The 19,806-nt window shown below is 48.8% G+C and overlaps 1 long non-coding RNA gene across 1 annotated transcript; it reads left to right on the forward strand.

Moving 5' to 3' along the window:
* The first annotated feature begins 1,193 nt into the window (after positions 1–1,193).
* On the forward strand, positions 1,194–16,508 carry LOC117885279. Its single transcript, XR_004647761.1, has 4 exons — positions 1,194–1,536; positions 12,788–12,932; positions 15,582–15,636; positions 16,429–16,508. It is a non-coding gene; the product is annotated as an uncharacterized LOC117885279 (long non-coding RNA).
* The last annotated feature ends 3,298 nt before the right edge of the window (positions 16,509–19,806 follow it).

The raw sequence follows: 19,806 nt of genomic DNA on the forward strand, positions 1-19,806 counted from the left end.
TCAAATAATAGTAGCAGTGAAGCCATGACCACATGGGCTTGCCACTAGAGTACATACCCAGGGTCCCACAGGAGTTTTTTGAGCCAGCTAGGTCAAAGCTGGCTTGGGTACATCTACAAGTGCTGAGTGTCACCTCTGGTTGCAGTGTAGACCTAAACCGAAGTGTTTTGATTTCAGGAAGCTGACAATGATGGTGCTGCTCACCACCGCAATAAAGGGAAGAGAATGTCATCTAAGGTAAGAGGAAGGGAAACCTCCCTTCCTGCCTTCTGTGCAGGGCGGGGAAGAGGAGCATCAGTCACATGTACTCTTGTTCTCCATGGCCTTGTCTCCCTTGTCCCAAATTGGAGCCCATTAGTCACTGCAGCTGCACTAGTGTGAGGGTGAATGGAAAGCCCCAAGTCCATGGCTTTGGTGGAGGAAAGCAGGTTAAGGTTAGAGGGATAGACCCTGCAGCTCCATGGCTGTTACTCCAGTCTGTCGTCTGGAACAGAGCCTGTGCCCCAGAGGACACCCCTCTCTGCCAACCTATGCAGCACAAGCACAGAGAGTGCTGCAGTGCAGCAAGGGGCGGCCTGGGGGAAGCCCCTTCGGCACCAAGGTTTAGACCACCTTCATTTCATTTAAAACCTATATTTCTTGTTGCAGGGCGAACGCCCGGAATAGAAACCAAGGCCAGTGCTGCCTGCCGGAGTCTGAACATAGCCTGAAACAATAGCCCTAAGCTAGGGGTTGTAAAGATGTGCTGGGGGTTTATGTCCCGCCTGCCCTTCCCATGCTGCTAAATAGGACAGGGGCTCTGGTATGGAAAAATCCAGCAGGGGGCGCCCAAATAACAAGGAGAATTGGTCCTAGCACCCATGTTTCAGTAGTATGAGGCTTCTCAGCGTGGGAGTCCATTACTCCCGCTCCAGTGCAGCCGGTCCCCAGCTGAGCTGTTCTGCTCAGGGCTGGATGCTGAGCACTCTGCTTGGGTGCAGAGGGATGTTCCTCTCTTCGAACCCTGTCAGCTAAAGCAAAGGGCAGAGTGCTGTAAAACTGGGCCAGTGATGCAACTGGATTTCATTTCACGCCCTGCTAGGCTGGTTCAGAGGGCTCAGGTGTTTGGGTTGATGCCAGGGGCTGGAGCCACGTTTCCCAATGACCCTGAACGGCAGCAGCTAAATAGCTTTCCGGCGAGACACATCCTAGGGGTTTGCCTGACGCATGCAAATGCTGCTCTGAATCCCCTTCATTCTCCCTACAGCCCATTTACCCTGGTTCACTGCACCTCGGCGAGGCTGATGAGGAAAAGCACCAGCCAACGCTGATCTCTCCACTCGTTCCACAGCTGCCCTTTGGACAGCTACCACGTACGTGGACAGGAGTCTTGGAACCCGGCGTCAGGGTTGCTGCAGCCAGGAATGCTGGCGCTGAGCTTGGTCTATGAGACTTGTGCCAGCACTGTCAGATCTCAGGCTGATCGACCCTGGGTGCTTGGAATCAGCCCCGTACACCTGGTTCCCAGAGCTATGTCATGGACTCAGAGCAGACGAGGTGAGATGAGTTTCTCTCTGTACATAAATTGAACATTAAATGTAGCAAGAGGGAGGCTGTCTCTCTCCTCTGGCTTTGTGCCACGTAATGCCATTGACATGGGTGCGGAGGTTTTAGTAAAGTGATCAGCTCTGCCACGCTATCGGTAGCAGGAAGTACCCCGGGTGTTCCATCTCCTCCTTCATTCCTACGCGGTCAGCCCCATTCTTTCCCTCTGCTCCTGGGCTTCCTGCCAGCATCCAAATGTGCAATTCGTATCGGCACGGTCCTGTCCCGAGACATCGTTCTAACCCCAGATACATTTACAGGGTGCTCGGCTGCCTCAGATGGCTCTGCATACTCCAAGGGTTCGTTTTACCGACATTCACAGCTGTGCCAGCTGGTGCTTTACCAGGACCTACGGATTAAGACCTATATATAAAGAGCTAGAGATTCCCATCCCAAAGGCAATTCTATTTTCCAGGCGCTGGCAAAGGATGCGCACACAAGTTAGCTGACCACCTTAAGATTTCGGACTCCAGTGCTCAAGCATCTGAATCTCTATCTTGTGCCCTCACTTGTGTCTGTCCCGTGTGACTTAGCACAGCTGTACATGGCTGCAGCAAGGTGGAGAGGTAGGTCCAGCATCTCCCTAGGTGAAATCCACTGTGGCTCAGAGCCCGTACAAGGCTGCTGTGGTGCAGAAACCTCCTTCTGGCCCTCAGCACCACAGTGAATTTCACCCTATGAGATGCAAACTAGCATGGCTTCCCTTTAAGCTTCCATAGCTTAAACCTTGCCACAGCCTTGGCCCCTCGCCGGGAGGCAGAATTCTTACATTTAAAGCGGCAGAGCACAGCAAATAGAATCAAAGTTGCATGTACCGTGAGCTGAGTTATCCACTTGAAAGGGCACCAGGTAACAGCCCCATGCAAAATGCACTGATGAGGCATGAGCCACGAAGTGAGCAGCAGCAGCAATGAACACTGTGCTCAAGCAAAGCCAGGCTCCAGAATAAAGCATTTTGTTCCCAGAAGTTCCAGAAAGGAGGTGACTTCCGTGCCACACATCTTTTTCTGGCAGCCTCCTGGGAGATTTACGAGAAGCCCCTTTGTCTGGCCAGCTGGCTGAAGGGAGGGCCAATGGGCTATATCAGGAAAGAAGCCAATTCTTCAGAAGGAAGAACCTGGTTTTGTGTTCCATGTCTTACCGAGTTTGTCATAAAAGAAGCAGGGTAAAACATAAAGGCCCAGATTCTCCTCTGCTGAGAACCACGCAGGGCAGATTTGGGAGCAACTGAGAGCCAGCTCCAGCTCTGATTTTTCAGGGAGTACTTGCACTCACTGCTGCTTAGAGCAGAACTGCCTACGGCACCTTTAAATTATGCAGGAGACAAAGCCCCCCTGGCCTTTGACATGCCCCCTACACTAGAGCCTGGTGGTCCAGTTTCTGTAGGTGCCAGGTATGTTAGTTTGATATGAGCGGAGACCAATGCCATGGTGGGGAATTCTTAACAGCCCCGATCCAGCTGTTTTCTAGCCTCTTTCCACCACCTGGATGGTTTGAAGAAGCTAGAGAGAGAGAGAGTGTGTGTGTGTGTGTGTGTGTGTGTGTGTGTGTGTGTGTGTGTGTGCGCGCACGCGCGCACATGTGTACACACAGATATGCCTTAATCCTATGAAAGAGGATAAACTTAAACCGGGAGCCCTGATTTTCCAAGTGCTCAGATCCTATTTAGACACCTCAATTGTCTTGAAAGACATCCCTTTTTATCACACACTTCATTCGGTGCAAATGCATCTGATGGAAACCCCCAGCAATCAGGAAGAACTTTGAGGATAGATTGTACCGACTGGACACAGCCCATTGTAAAGTCGTTGGCGAGCCATCCGCCTCTGAACAGAGCACCGGTTCAGCATGCCTCCATCAGGCCTAGGTGCACACAGCCTGGGCGTTTACTACTACGCTCTTCTCGGGTGTGCAACTTGCTGTGCTCATGTGGTTGGTTTGTTTTGCTGCTTCTTCATTCCACCCCCTGGCTCCAGGAACAAACAATAAAACCGTGAACTCCTACTTGGGAAGGGGGGAGGTGGGCAGGGGCACAGCTCCAGGACCACCTGCTCGCTCTTTGTGAAACTTGATGGAGAAATGCCATCTTAGCCCCAGAGGCCAATTTCCAACCCCATTGGCCCATAGGTATAGCTAGGGGATGAAAAGCAGGGTTTTGTGATGGAATGAGCAGGCGCTGAGGGTTAAAGATGAGCCCTGGGGAAGCAGGCGCTGCTTTTTACCAAGCAGAGCTTATCCTTCTTGTTTGTCTGGGAGGCCCCGGAGAGAAAGGAGAGGGGAGCCCGGTTTCCTCCCATTGTTAACATTCATTGGTAGTTTGGTTTCAGAGGAAAACACCATGAAACGTCCTGTGATACCTTAGTCCTCACCTGGGGGATGGATTCCAGATGTTGGTGGAGAGAGGGCTGATTCTCCTGAGAAAAGTGGGAAAGACCGGGCTATCTGTCAAGCTCCTTATAGCAAAGCATGCTGGGAAGGGGAGGAGTCTGGAGCCTTTATAAGACAGGCGCTTTTGGCTCTTGCCTGATATTTGGAGAAAGAGAACCAGAGAAAGGGGCGCTGAAAAGGATGTTAGCAGAGTACTTCGGTGGAACTCTACAGGTGAGGGATTTGCTGCTTGAGCAGGCTGTTCTATATGGGGAGGGATCTATAATGGGGGGAGGGAGAGCTCAGTGGTTTGAGCATTGGCCTGCTAAACCCAGGGTTGTGAGTTCAATCCTTGAGAGGGGGGCATTTAGGGAATTGGGGTAAAAATCTGTCTGGGGATTGGTCCTGCTTTGAGCAGGGGGTTAGACTAGATGACTTCCTAAGGTCCCTTCCAACCCTGATATTCTATATACTGGAGAAGATTTTGGCGACTGCTCTTCTGTGGAGTGAACTGTCTGTTGGAAGACTAGCGCTGTAGTTTCTAAGACCCAGCTGTTCTGCTGGGTGAAGGACAGCCTGACTCGGCTGTGGGCAGTGAGAGGTTTGTATTGACATATGCTGTAATCTATATTATGGGGAAAGTGCTGGTGACTCCTAATACCGTCTCAGGTTCGACGTGTCTTGCTCATCATTGTTTTGTTTATAATTAGGGCTCTGAGACAATCGTGATTTCATGGACTGGGTAGAAATCACTAAATTAGCCCAATACTGTGATTTCTCTCCCTCCCCCTCCCCCAACAGCAGGAAGGCAGAAAGGTGCACTAGACTCGTGCTTGGTGGGGCTCACAATGCCCCTCCCCCACCACTACTCTGACACTATGCTGCTGCGCACGACAAGCCGCACTTAGCACGAGACTGATGCATGCAAATGCTGGCTTCTGCCTCTCTGCGGTTGGGAAAATTGCTGCATTCTGGCCGGGGCAGGGGAAGAGACTCAGTGGCCGGTTTTCTGCAAAGGACGGTGGCAGTGACCTTTTGCCAACTGCTTTCCGTGCCTTTCCCATGAAATTTTCTACGTTACCTGTGATGCTGCTGGGATTTAAAAAAAAAATCTGATTTTTCTCAGGGCTCTATTTATAATGCAAAATTCATATCTGTGCAATGCAAAGGTCCTGAAACCCGACCTTTCCACCCCCGCCCTCACTGTCGGCCTGTTGGCTGACAAACGCACCGACCCTGTGCAATAGGGGAGTTTGCCCATAAGCTGTTCCACAGCTTCTGCCAACAGCTTTATAGTGGTTCGTGATCATTCAATAAGATGTTGAGTTTGTGGTTGGGGACCATTGAAAGGCAGGGAAGTGTGGTGGCCTTCCCATCCCACATGCAGCCCCAGAGAAACAGGGATAGGATGTAGGTGGGGAGGGTGGGATTTGAACTTATCAGCCTTGGGTTCAGGTTCCCGCTCAGTCTGGATTGTCCTCTGGCTCATCAGGAAGGGCAGGCTGAGCTGGTTCCTCCAGGTGGAGGTGCAGGATAATGTGCTCCTCATCCTCTGGGGCCACCGCCTCCAGGGTCACTGCTGCCTCCATGCCCTGTCCTTCCTCGGCATCCCATTGGACAATGAGCCTGGTGGGGCTGAGGAGGGGGGTGTGCATCACCTCAGGCTCGGTACTGGGAGCTTTGGAGAGCACCCAGGCCAGCTCTTTCAAGAATGGGCATGTTGGGGGACCCCTCCCAGAGCCGGAGTCTTTTGCCTTCTGGGCATGCCTGTCTGCACCATCCTCTCTGAAATGTCCTGATCCCGGGGGCTGCGAGAGAAGGGTGAAGTCTGACCACCCATTTATCAGGACCCGGGTGTGTTTGGCTGACCAGGCGGCAGCTCTTGGGCGTAGCATGTTCTACGTTCACGTGTACTGGGGAAAAGAGGCCAGCAGAAAATGGTTGTGCAGCTCGCTACTATGGGTGAGAATCAGGGGGGACAGGGACCTTTACAGATGTGGGTAAAGGTCAGGCAGGAAAGCGTTCAGAGCATTGTGGGAAGAGAGCTGGAGGACTATTGGACACGGAACACGCCCCCTTACCCCTATCCACACGACAAACTGACATGGGTATGTGGCCGGGCCACAGCATAAGGAGTGTTTATACCCACACCCTCAGATGTGCTAGTGTTCTTATCTCGTTCACACTTGAAACCCGTGTTTCAGGGGTTTAGATGTGGACAGTAGGGGGCTCTGGCACAATACCGATATTGGACTAGTGTCCTGTCACCAGTCTAGACATAGCCTAAGTGCAAATGAAGTGTCTGTGTCTTGTAAATAAACTATTTTGTATTTCCTTATTTGGGGGAGAAGGAAGCTTACATTTTTTTCTCCAAGCAGTCTTCTGCTTTTCCATTACTAATTTGCTTTAACATAGATGTAGTATTATCTCGAAGCAGTTTTGCATCCATTTCCCCCGTATCGTTAGTATTTCAGTAATAATTGTTGAGTTTTTACATCATGCCGTTTAATTTTGTGTAGGATGTTAATGTATTGCCAATAACACAACTGGCTAAAGCCATATCCAAAGTAACATGTAAATCCAATTATCTCTCCACTAATTTATAATGTGGGATTATACCACTAGGACAATCTCTTTCGATAACAGAACATTAAACAGATTGCATAAAATGCCTTTGGTTTATGATTTAGCTGGCTTCTGGAAGGAATTCATTTTCCTTTTGCTACTTTCAATCAGATAACTGAAATAAATATTGTGGTTCATCTGAAATGCCGGCTAGCTCTGGGCTACATTAAAATGACACAACTTGAAATCTCACCTCCACTGAGGATGTGGGACTAAATGAATGTTGAAAAGGTTCTATCAATTCAGGCTGCTGTCTGCTTGCAGATATCGAAGCACGGGGAAGAAAGATTTACCCAACTTAGAAAATTTAATCATGGCCATAATTAAGCCTTGATTACAATAAATCCTCTTCACTTTGTGAAATCTTAGCTTCATTAATATCGGAGTGGCTCAGGGGCAGGGATAGAAATGTGAAATGAGAGTCTGGCTGGGTGGTTCCGCTAGCTGCTGTTGAATTTTTTGACATGAAATGCTTCTGTGTTTGCTCAGTACAGTTCCCTGTACCCGAATGGAGGGAATAACTTGCAATGAATAATGTATTCACTAACTTCAGCTTTTTTGTCTGCTCACAAAATATCAGGCAGTCGGTTGCTTCCTACAGTTGATTTGTTGTTTGGAGGTCTTTGAACTTGGTTATGAAAGTAAAAGTTGAGCTGTTAAGTACTCAGGGCTGCTCACATGGTATCTTGCGTATACTTTGGTTGCATGTGTGTGCAAAATACTTACCGCAGGTGGACTCACATATGCAAACTGAAACTTTGATTTCCACAAAGAGCTGCCCATGTTCCTGCAACACGAAAACTCCAAATTGGATTTCCGCACATTTTTCTAACGAATCTCAGTCCAGACAAACACAAAATGATCAAGACTTTAAGCATCAGCTTTTTTAGTTTCCTGGCTTACTGGTGGTGCTTCATATTAGGTGTTGCCACCACACAGCACGAGCCTTGTAATAATACTGTTGCAGTAAAGGGGTCATAATAGAGTTAACTGGAGCATTGTGGGATGTATCCATGCTCCCCTGCCCCCTTACAACCTGTATTATTAGTGGGAATTCCCCCCACCACATGCACTCTGTTTTGATGCAGTTAAATAAAGCAGCAAGTTCCCAGCCTGCAGGCCTCTGGAAGTAGATTTATTTTTTGTTGCACTGAGCACTCCCTTTACCAGAGGTGTGTCTATGCCCTAGCTTCTTCAATCATGTTACTACAGTAAAAGCTGTGTTCTCCTGCCCTGTACCAACTGGAAAGCTCTATAAACCAGCATTTCTAATCTTCATAGGAAGTCCGGTATATAGTCAGGTTGGCGTGGGGCTGGCAGGCTCCCTACCTGGCTCCACATGGCTCTCCAGAAGTGGCAACCTGTCCCTGATGCTCCTAGGTGGGGGAGTGGCTAGGTGGCCTCCACCCATAGGTGCCGCCCTTGCAGCTCCCATTGGCCGCAGTTCCCAGCCAATGGGAGTTGCGGAGCCAGCGCTCAGGACAGGGCGGGTTGGGGGCAGCGTGCAAAGCCACGCCTCCACCTAGGAGCAGCAGGGACAGGTCGCCACTTCTGGGGAGCCACCCAAGATGAGCGCCCCCTGGATACAGCACCCTGAAACCCCTCCCGTATGCCACCCCCTGCCCCAAGCCCCCTCCTACACCCAAACTCCCTCCCAGAGCCTGTGCCCTGACCCCCCTCCTGTGCCCCAACCCCCAACCCCCAGCCCCACACCCAAACTCCTTCCCTCTTAGTTAACTGGAATTTTTCACTTACCGGCACCCGCCATTCTCCCAACATCCTGGATAAAAAAGCTTTTACTGTATATGGGCATCATCTTCCAGTTTTTAAAGTACATTTCTAGTGCTCATGGGTTCAGAGAACCTTGAAAATACAAACCCTGGAGACTCAAACCCAGGAAGGCCAATAAGATCCCAACATTGACTATTTCTTAATTTAAAAAAAAAATTGTCCTGATGTTTTGGGGCCTGGCAGATGTTTGAATGGCTGGGATCGGTAATACGCTACTGCTGCAATTGTGGACTTCAAGTTTGTGGTTAAAAGGAGCCCTGGAGAGGGCTGTGGCTGGGAAACAGCTGACTGGGGAAGCAGCCACAGCTGAGGCCACATCCCGATCAGCTGACTGGGAATGCCCCACAGCTGGCCCTATAAAAGGGCTGTGAGCCAGGCGCTCAAGAGGACTCTTTCTCTAGCCTTTTGAGAGAGCAGGACCTGGCTGCCTGGGAGCTGAGCAGGGTACCTGAGGTGGAGCAGGGCTGGGGATGGGCAGAGGGTGCTGGGGAGCTCCAGCCTAGCAAAGCCTCAGGCTGCAGGCTGAATTAAGGGCCCCAAAAGTACTGGGGCTGCAGAGGGGCAGCCTAGATATAGGCAGAAGCAGCTGGTCCAACCCCCCTTGCCGATGATGAGTGGTTTACAGACTGCCGTCTGCTCCAGGGAGCAGGAGCGAAGTGGAGACTGGCAGTAGCCACTGAGGCAAGGTGGGGATGGGGTTCCTCAGGGTGGGGAGACCCAAATTGCGGGTTACTGCTGGGGGCAGGACCTGACATAGAGGGGCACCAGGGTCGGGGAGGGACACGGGGGCCAGCAGCAGGCAAGGCATCAGCTGGCAGAGGGTGTGCCGGAGCTGGAAAAGAGTTAATTCCCTGGACAACCAGCAGGAGGTGCTACACCGGTGAGTCTCACCCTGCCACACATACCATGGTAGAATCCAGACTAATGAGTGACAGTCACCCCAACTTGTAACTTGGGGTGCCCTTTACAATGCCTTGCTGCTAGCACCTCCAGCATGTGTCACTTCCAGCTAGGTCTGAGTGTGCCGCAGCCAGTCAGACACACCTTGGCTCTTATCAACCTTCAAGCTTACCCTGGGGTGACCCCACCACACTCCCAGTCTCTGATTTCCCCCCAGAACTCGAACACACTGGATCAGATGAAACAAGTGTATTAACTACAAATAGATAGATTTTAAGGGAGGGCAAGTAATGAGGCATAAAAGTCAGAAATGGTTACAAGAAAAATAAAGATAAAATGCTTACTGGTATCTACTTAAACTATCTTAGTTGCAAAGCAAACTTTGTCACCATATGTTCCAGCCGATTACTGACCAAACTCAGGTCAGGACCCCTCCCCCAGAATCCAGTCACTGCTTCCCTTTGTCTCTTCAGGTGCAGAGAAGGGGAGGGAGGGCTTGGGGGGGTTTGTTCCTCCTTTTTATAGTTTGAGTCCCAGTCTTGAAAAACACTTCCAGCTGAGAACCAGGAACCAGAGTCTATGTGGAAGGATATTCCCTGCTCATTGCTGGGTTTTTTCACCTGGGTGAGCGGCCTTTGTCTTCTTCCTGGTTGATGACTCTGTTTACTGCTTAAATGCAAATTAAGCAGCACACACATTCCTTTGTTTAGGACAGACCTGTTTGTCAACTTCTGTTTGGGCAGGGTTGTGAGATTCGGAACACATGTTAATAACATCATACAGGGGCATCTTATAAATTCACATACAATGTTGACCAGCAAATTACAAGATTTCAAACGATGCCTTACAAGGTGTACCTTATACAAACGTTATTGCAATAGAGTGTAGGGTGTGAACATGCGCATATTCTGTCACAAAGTTATATTAATGGCACTTATTGCTTATGGGATAGGCAGAAATTTTGCAACAAAGAAATTAACTGTTTGATTATCTTAATGAGTAGAGAGGGGAGACTAAAGCAGCAAGTACTTCAAGAATACAGTGAATTTCTAAATCAATTCAGTCATGTGCCTGCACCTGTTTCATTCACTGTCTGCCAATTCTGTGTAATTGCATTTTACTAATATAAATGCTCTTGGGATGTTCGAGTTTGCAGGCTTGATACTTGCAGAAAATGAATTTGAATCACTTTGTCACTTGGCACTGGAAATCTGATTGCAATGGCTAAATTAATCCAGTCAGGGACCAGAACCAGTACCACATGATGCATTTGACTAGTTGCAATCAAACAGCTTGAATTTCAAATAAGTGTTTGAATACACTTGAGAAAATAATGATCTGTCCATGGACATTCCATAAGAGGAGGCAAAATTCAAAAAAGTTCACTTTGAATTATTCACTCAAATCTGCCCAGTGCAAGGATACCTGAGTGATTTGTTGGCAGTCAGGAGTTCACTGATAACACTTAACAATTCTATTGCACCTTCCAGCCAAGGATCTCAAAGCATTTTGCAAATGCTAATGGACTAACCTTCGCAGCCCCCTGTGAAGTAGGTAAGAATTTGCGGTCCCCTCTTTACAGATGGGGGGTAACTGCCACAGATTTTCTGAGCATGTGATGCACCTTCTCTGTGCTAAAGCAAGGACCAGAAGCCACAGCTAAGGGGGGTTTTATATGCTCCATGCACCCAAGAGGGAAGGAAAGGGTGGTGCAGAGCCTAGGAAGCACTCACTACAAAGACTTTCCTTCAGAGAAGTCGACTGGCTGGGAGCAGAGGCTCTGATCCGAGCTCCCCAATGGGCTGTAGCTGTTCAGAACCCTTCCCCCACGTACCCTGGCAAAGGTGCAGTTCTCACATAACTAGTCACTGCAGACTGGAGGTACACCTCTACCCCGATATAACGCTGTCCTTGGGAGCCAAAAAATCTTACCGCTTCATAAGTGAAACCGCGTTATATCGAACTTGCTTTGATCCACCAGAGTGCGCAGCCCCGCCCCCCTGGGAGCACTGCTTTACCGCGTTCTATCCGAATTCGTGTTATATCGGGTCGCATTATATCGGGGTAGAGGTGTACTAGAAAATGGAAGGCTATCTCACGCTTGCTCCCACATCCATGGTATCCAAGCACCTCCCAGCTCTGAATGCACTAAGCTGCATAACACACCCTGTCAAGTCTGTGGCAGAGGGAGGGACTTGAACTCTGGGACCCTGAAGCCCAAGCTAGAGCTCTAACTGCTCTCCCTCACCTATTTTTTTTCTGTAAAGGGAAAGTGGTCAGACCTCTGCTGTGAAACTGAGAGTCTGGAAGTTGGGACATGGAGCTCTTCCTGTTAGTAATAAATACACCAAACTAGAGGGGCCGAGCCTGGGCTTGTGTGGTAACATTACCGAGGTAGGATTGGTGTCCGAGTACCCCAGGACGAATTGGAAAGGTTATTGACCAGAGGGTGCTCTGAGCTAGTTATCAGCAAATCTGTAAGACGGGTTCCTCGTGGGACATATCACCTAAGCAACTGTTTGATGCCAAAGCACAAACCCGGAACAATTTCATAAAGCTAATCACCCCGAGTCTTTCAATGAGTCACAATTAAGCAAACGCACTTCTGTGCTACCTTCTGTCAACAGAGCAGATAGGGATGTTGAAGCAATCTCTGTGGAGGGAAGACAGTTCTCAGAGCACGGGAAAATGACTCTTGCAGATGGACCCACTAATGGGGGCCGGGAGGGGAAGAGCCAGACAGGTGTGAGAATAGCTGGTAGGTGTTTTCCCAAGTTTGGACCTGAAGGGTCCAGCTTCAAGCACCAGCTTTAAGCTGGCCTCCAGTTCTGCCCATTTTGGCATACACAACCGAGGGAGCATGCAGTCATTCAGCACAAATCATGCCAGTGGGCGCGCACACCGGCTGGCTGGGGCTCAGAAGGCTCTGACATCCATTCAAGGGAAGTGAAGAGCCTAAATGCCTTTGAGGATCTGGGCCTGGGTGCCCAGCTGCCTGGCGTTCAGGTGTGGTGGCTGTCAGGGACCTCCAGAGAGAAAAGCACGAGTTACTGCTGCTTGAGTGTGAGAGCCAGGCTCTAGCTGGGAGCTGTAAGAGACTCCCCCTCCTTTGTTGATTGGCACAGCACATGGGCAGAGGGTCACTTGCAGAGCAGGTGCGATCCCATGTTTGCATGCTCAGCCTTCAGTGTGTTTATGGCTTGCCAGGGTGGGAAGCTGCTTCTGCGGGAGCTGTTACAGGGTGTGGGGAACCTACAGCACCCTTTGACTTCACTGGGCATTGTGGGTACTCGGGAGCTCTGAGGCTAAAGCCGTGAGTGGGAAAGACATAGCAGCAGGTCTTGGACAGCTGTGACCCAGGATCTCTTTACTTCTTGCTTTGCTCAAATGCCCGAAAGCTTGCCCTCTGGGGCTGTCAAATGGCTGACTGCTTGGATGGCTTGCTACGCTTCACTTAGCCATCGTGCTTAGAGATGTACCCAGTGTGAATGCCTGCATTGATCAGACTTCTGTGCTGTAGGTCACGCCAGCTGGGGCTACTTCTGACACTCAGACCTGTTGACAGTTTCCAAATGTCCCCCACTAGCAAGAGAACCTACCACGCTGCCGGCTAGCTGCTTCACACTTGGTAGAAGAGACAACGGTGGGGGTTGCAAATGAAACTGGTAAAGTATCTTTTTGTTTGGAAAAATATGTAGCTAGCCTGTGTGATAAGCTGTGTTCTCCATACTCCCCTTGAAGGTGAGTAGGAATAGGACAGTAGCAATAGGGCAATGAAGGGGTTAATGGAGGCCAGAGGGACCAATTAACCTATTAGGTTGCAAGCTGAGGGAGTTAAGGCTGAGAGGAAGGCCTTAATTAGGAGATGATCACCTGTGCAGGAAAAGGTGGGGCTTCTGTAAAGCCAGGGAGCTGATAGCAGATAGGGGCTGCAGGGCAGTAGTCTGCAGTCACTCCCGGAGGAGGTGTGTTTGGGGCTATAGAAACTAGTCCAGTTATTCCCTGGGAGGAGGAAGTTTGAGTTGGCAAACCCAAAGGGGGGAGACAGAAGGTATAGGAAAGGCTCAGGGAAAAGGCAGCAAGATTCACAATGGTGCAGACCTTGGTTGTGGATTACAGGGTCCCTGAGCTGGAACCTGAGTAGAGGACAGGCCCAGGGTCCCTTATCAGCCTAGAGGCAGTGAATGGGAAGACTGCCTCAGACTGCTGGTGAGGAAAGACTTGGATATCCCCCAGAGAGTGAGAGACCGGCAGCAGGGCATGCAGTGAGTATGAACCTGGAAAGAGCTAATCCCCAGAGCGGCCAGGAGGAGGTTCTAGCTATGGTATGTGGACCTCATGACAGTCTGAGGAAGTTGTTTTTTGTACCACTTGCAAACAGGCTGAAATTCATGACCATCATGCTACTCACAATGCTCACACACACAGCAAGGAATGCACGTTACTTATAAATCAGACTGCTGCAGTAGCAATAGGGCATTGACAGAGAAACTCTTATAATGGGCCAATACCTTAATTTAGCAACGGGAAGGCCGTCCAGAGTGTACCAATGACAGAAGGCTTTCAACAGAGGGAAGAGTGAGGGTTGACTGGGTGTCACCTTGAAGACACTAGTTGGCTACTGTTAATTTGCTTGGCATAGGGAAGATGTGTGTGGGAGAGGCTGTGGGTTTTAGTCTAAATTTCCTGGCTCTTGTGGGCATTGATTTGCTTATTTGCTGTTACCAGCCTTAGCTACGTAAACTGAAACATACAGAAAACAACATACCTGCAGAGTGCACATGTCCTGCATATTGGACTACAGAACTTTGTGAAACTTAATGAATATAGTCTTTAAAAAATCTGTCCCTTGCTTCATACTTGCCAATTCTTTAGATTTCTAGGTTAAAGTTTGACTCTCAGTAACAAAACTAAAATGTGTCCCCGTGACTCCGTATCAGAGCTGATAACTGCTGAGCGTGCAGAAACAGCAAACATAAATATTTAAGTTTCAAAGGCAGCTAGGTTCAAAGAAATGAGAACTGAAAGCTGTGGGATTCTCATGCACCCTCTGATGTTTCATAAGGGTTGTACGGTGTTATCAAGGTTTTGTTTGAGGTTATAAAATGTTTCCTACGCTCCAGGTTCAAAGTCCACTTCCAGGAACACCAGTGGAAATTGTGAGGGTCTGAGTGCCTTCTCTGTACCAACTCAAACCTTTTCACACACAAGAAGCCAGGCCTTACCTATAAATACTTGTTCAAACTGAACTAAACTAAACTAAATCCCAGTGAAGTCAACAGAAAGGCCATAAAAGAATAAGGCAATAACTTTGTTGGGTGCGTCTCTAAGGCTGCTGAAATATAGAACTGCTTTAGGCTGGAGCTCTTACAGGGGCATACAGTCCTACCCTCAATTTGATAGCTATGGGAGAATACGCTCTCCTCTGGTGGCACATGACTGTCTGTGTTTGCTTCCTGTTCCTGGCATTTCTGTTCTTTCACTGTTCTTGGCCACATGAAGCTCCAAGCCTTCAGCTGCGTTGGTCTTTGCCAATCTTTAAAACAAAGGGCTCACCCTTGGTGGGCCGGAGCTCGCCCTCTGCTCTTGTTGACGATGAGGGCACGTGTCACATCGCAGGACTGAATCTGAGGAGAGAGCTTGAGAACAATCAGGGAGAAGCTAGAAGAACAAGCAGAGTCCATCCAGTTCTCTTCCATCCCATACTCCATCGTAGGGACATGTAGGGCAACAATGTTCAGGCGTGTTTGCAGGGAGTGACTGTGGGCTGGTCAGGGCAGACTTTTAGCCAGTTTCTTAAAGGGAATATGAGCCTGATCCAAAGCCTATTGAAGTCAATGAGTCTTTCCAGTGGGCTTTGAATCAGGCTCTATAACCTTTGTGGCTGACTTTGGTTTAACCAGTAGAGTCATAGAATTACTATTTCCGGATTCTGCCCAAGCACAATAGTGCCACTCTTCAGAGGTTCTAAGGAGGAAATCTACCATGGAGGAACAATGAAGAGGCAGAAGGTTATCGACAAAACCAACAGTATCTTCCTAGGAAGCTATGCAGGGAGAATGATAGTTCTAAATGCCCGAGATGATGCAATTGGGCATGTTCTCAGAAGAGTAAACATGCAGTAATGCCTCATGATTTACCCTTTTAGATGACCGTGTATGTTGTAATTATCTAAACATCTCTCCTAAAGGGAAATTATTGTTCTCTCAATTTTCTAGGAAAGGAGTAGTCTTATTGCAGGGAATGAAACTGGCCTGCAAATTGTCATCTAACTGAGGGCTATTAAGTTCCTTAATTTTCTCTTTTCATTGCAGAAATGAAATTGGATACAAAAAGCTCCTCAGAGATCTTGGCATCTGGAACTTGCTGGTAGGGGATCTAATGAACAACACTTAAATTGTCTTAAAGTATCTCTTTTCCCCCTTAAGTTTCAGGAGATTTAAGGTTATCCTGAAAGACAGACTCAGTTCTGTTTCCAAAGACATTTTTGTTTGTGTCTATAAGGTTTTCTATCAGTTGTGTGAGTTCAGGCTCTCTTTGAAAGTCTCCTAGACGTTCCCAAATCTGATTAAGTTGGAAATACTGTCCAGATAGTACAGAAATGCTGTGAGTTTTCTCTCTCTGCCCCTGGCAGAGAGAGAGAGAACCAAAACATTAAGGCTGATTTCAAGTGCTCCATATTGTTGTAGCTCTGTTTCCTTGTAGTCAATGTAACTCCCATTGGCTTAAGTGGGAGCAGGGTTGGATCAACAATAGAGTACCTTTGAAAAAAAATCAAATGGTTTAACTTTTTGATCTTTCCACATCTCCCTCCATGCCCTAAAAAGTCTGGTTTTGGTTCTGTTTGCGACATCTGATGGATACAACTATACACTTGCCTTATGATTAGTTCATTGCATTAAATAGCTAATAGTAGAGTCTTCTCCCAAAGATACTTGTATACAGTGTAGATACTTGTAGGCGAACTTTTGAATTGAGGTACATAATCCAGGTAGGCCATAATGCAAATCCTCTTCAGAAACATATGTGCTGTTGAAAGTCATGTGATATGTTCTATGTAATTGCTTTGGGTTTTTACTTTTTTTCAACTGATTTTATAAAGAAACCGTGAAAAATAAAACCAGGTGAATGACTTCCAGCTTGTGTATATTTCTGAAACAGCATGCTACATGGGATCTCCAATCTTACAGCTCATCAAAGCTGCAGGAGCAGACAAGACAAAACCACACACTGCTACAAAGACATAACTCGTTAAGGTGGGGGCGACAGTAATAAATGTGTTTGTTTTTAATTCAATTGAAAAACAACCTTGGGTCTGGATGTTGAACACTCTGAGGTGTTTTGGATTGGGGGATTTGATTTGGCCTCTACCAAAGCTACGGGCCACACTCAAACTTCAATCTGGATCTAAATTCAAATTACAACAACCTTCCTAAATTCAGGTATTTTTAAATCTTGAGTCTAGTTTAGGGCAGTCTCTAGTTCATAGGCAGTGTGCTAGGGGCTGTCAGACCTACTTAACTTTGAAAGGCAGAGCTCGTAAGAGTGATGGGTGAACTGGCTGGACTTCTGCAACAGATCTGAGCAGAACCCTTCAGATCTTCCTTTCTACTTCTTCAATGGATAAGCCTCTGGTCTGTGACTTGGGAGAATGAGGTTGGCTTCCCAGCCCTGCCACAGACTTCCTTTTCCCTCCCCCCGGTGTCCCCTGTTTCTTTCCATTCTTCTACTTGTAGACAAGATTCCTCCTCCCTGCCTCCAGATTTCTGAGAGTCTCTTTTCCCAGCTCTCCCTGTACCCATCCCTTATCTCTCCCATGGTTCCTGCCCTTGCTTCATCAGAGTCCCCCATGCCTGGGACCCACTCTCCCCCCCCCCGTCCTCTTGGGGTGCCTCCCTAAAGAGTTCTCTCTCCACAAGCTACCTCCTGTATCCTCTCCCAGTTCTCTTGTGCCGGCCCCCATCTCCCTTCCCCACCACAGGTCCCTTCTGTCTTGTACTCCTAGTTCATCCCATCCCCACCAAAGATCAACACCCCCCAAGTTCTACTGGTGCCCCCCAAAAGTTCCTTTCCTTCTAGGAGTCCTTTCTTCCCACCCACCCTGCAGCTACCTGTCTCCTAAAGGGTGGAGAAGCTCCTGGTGGTGGCTGACTGCTTCTTGACTGGCCCAGCTCCCTCCTGTGGGGCCAGATGCCAGGCTACCTCTACCTCACTAGCTCTTGGCTCCTTTGGAAGTGCAGGGAAAGAGCTGGGCTAGCTGAAGAGAAGCTCTCTGCTGACCGCCTGCCTAACCAGGAGTGGGGTGGACTGGCCCTTGCTGGCAGGATGCTGCAGTGAGATTCCTGCTGAGGCCAGGAAGTGAACCACCGTTAGCCAGCTAGCCAGAGGGAGGAGAGCCTAAGGCTCAAAGCAGCCACCTCAACTGCACTCCCCATCCCGCCCTTCTTAAGCAAGCCGAAAGCTGGGGAAATATTAGGGTGGGGAGAGGGGTAATTTCACCCATCCCCCTGCTTACGATAATACCTCTGGACCCAAGAGTCAATCTGGGGTTGGATATCTCAACTGAACCCAAACTTGCCTCTCCTTAAACTCGCCTGCTACTAATACCTTGAGCAAAACCAGTTTTGCTAAACTTCAAGAACTACTGGAGTGTCTAAAGTATCGACCGAGACACGGGGGAAATATTTACCAAGCTCATTACAGACTTAATGAGCCGAACTTCAGGTAGATGAAATGCACAGTGTCCAAGTTCACTAGGCAAGCCAGAAAGAGGCAAAGGAGGTTTTTATTTCAGTAAGTAATTATTTCTGAGCACCCATCGGCACCTCTCCTATCTCCGCACGGGGAATGTCTCGCCGTAGCTGTGATAAGACTGGAATCTTCAAAACACTCAATCAATTCCTTCATTGAAATGACTATTTATTTTATGATGGAGCTTGGCATTTCTATGGCATTCTATGCGTTCAGCCCCCTGGATGAACAGTATGTGTTCAACCTGTCTAAGATGGGTAAATGTTGCTATTTCTCACCTGGAGAAACTGAGATGATGTGACTCTGAGATGGGGGATGTAACTTGCCATGGTCTCACAGTGAGTCATTGTTAACCGATCCCGAGTGCATGCTAACTCCTCATCCTGAGCGTGGTACTCCAGAGGGCACGGTCTGAACTCTCATTTTCCTCTGTGTTGCATTTTGCTGGTTCTCTTATGGCCTCTGGGGGCTACCCTGGAGATGGCGCATTGACTGACTTTGGAGAAGATTAAAGAGCTGGTCTCCAAAGCAAGCTTCTGAAGAGTTTCCTCAGAGCCCAGGCAATGCACTGTATCTCTGTGGCACAGCAAAGCCAGTCTCCAGTTGGACAGACTGCAGCATGGCCTGGTTCTAGACATGCCCGGGTTTGCAGTAGGTCAGGGTAAAAAGACTGGATTACGGTGTGACGTCCCCTTGGGAGGAGGAAGCTTGCAACAGCCTGTCTGCAGTGTCACGGGTACTGGAGCTAGTGATACTGACCTCTGTGACATGAGGGGAGTACTAATCTTTTTATATCCCTGATCCACACTGGGTAGCAAGAGCTGGGGGGAGTTCAAACTCTGCACAGCACTGCTGTGTGCCACTCCTGTATGGCATACTGTAACAATAATGCCTAGCTTTTTCATAGCACTTTTCATCAGTAGATTTCAAAGTGCTACCCAAACTAGGGATTGTGAATCTTCACCACCCCCCTGTGAGGCTGGGCAGCTCTATTATCCCCATTGTACAGATGGGGAACTGAAGCACGGAGATGCAAAGTGACTCACCCGAGGTCCCACGGTCTGCGGTGGAGCAGGGACTCATACCCAGATCTCCCAAGTGTAGCTTCATTATTAACTGGGGTTGCTAATGCACTTGTTGCTAATAACAGGTTTGTTCTTTGGTGGCTGCATAGAGATTAATGAAGACACGCAGAGACTGAGTTTTATTAATACCACCATCAATATAAGCAAAATTACAGAACTAGAAAAACAATATGAGAATAACAGCAGAGACGGTATCCCTTATACTCACGAATCTGGGGGGCTGTGGGTTCCCTTTCAAGTGAGATTAAGCATGAAGGTTGCTTCCCTTTTATCCCCACCTATTTCTGAGAACATATTTAATGAAGTCGTGGCCTCTTGTCCATATTTGTCATTCCTGCTACCCATTTTGGGGGTTGACAATTGTCGTGAGCATTTGCTCAGCTGGGAAGGTACTCTGAGCAAGTGGTTAAGGAAGTCTTTGCTGATTGGTTAACTGCCTTGAGGTGTTAGTGGTGGTGTTGGCGGCCAGGGCCGGCTCCAGGCACCAGACGAGAAAGCACGTGCCTGGGGCGGCACATTGTAAGGGGCGGCATTCTGGCCAATTTTGGGGGCAGCCAGCCCAGCCCTGCAGGGGCACAAACTAGCGATCCCCGCCGCTCACTGTGCCGCCGGGCTCCCCGGGACGCGCCACTCCCCGCCGCCTGCACCGGCCTCCGCCTCCCGCGCCGCTCTGAGCCCGGCCCGGCCGAGCCGCCTTTAAAGG

The sequence above is a fragment of the Trachemys scripta genome, chromosome 11, assembly GCF_013100865.1.
Source record: "Trachemys scripta elegans isolate TJP31775 chromosome 11, CAS_Tse_1.0, whole genome shotgun sequence".
In the NCBI taxonomy this organism is placed as follows: domain Eukaryota; kingdom Metazoa; phylum Chordata; order Testudines; family Emydidae; genus Trachemys; species Trachemys scripta.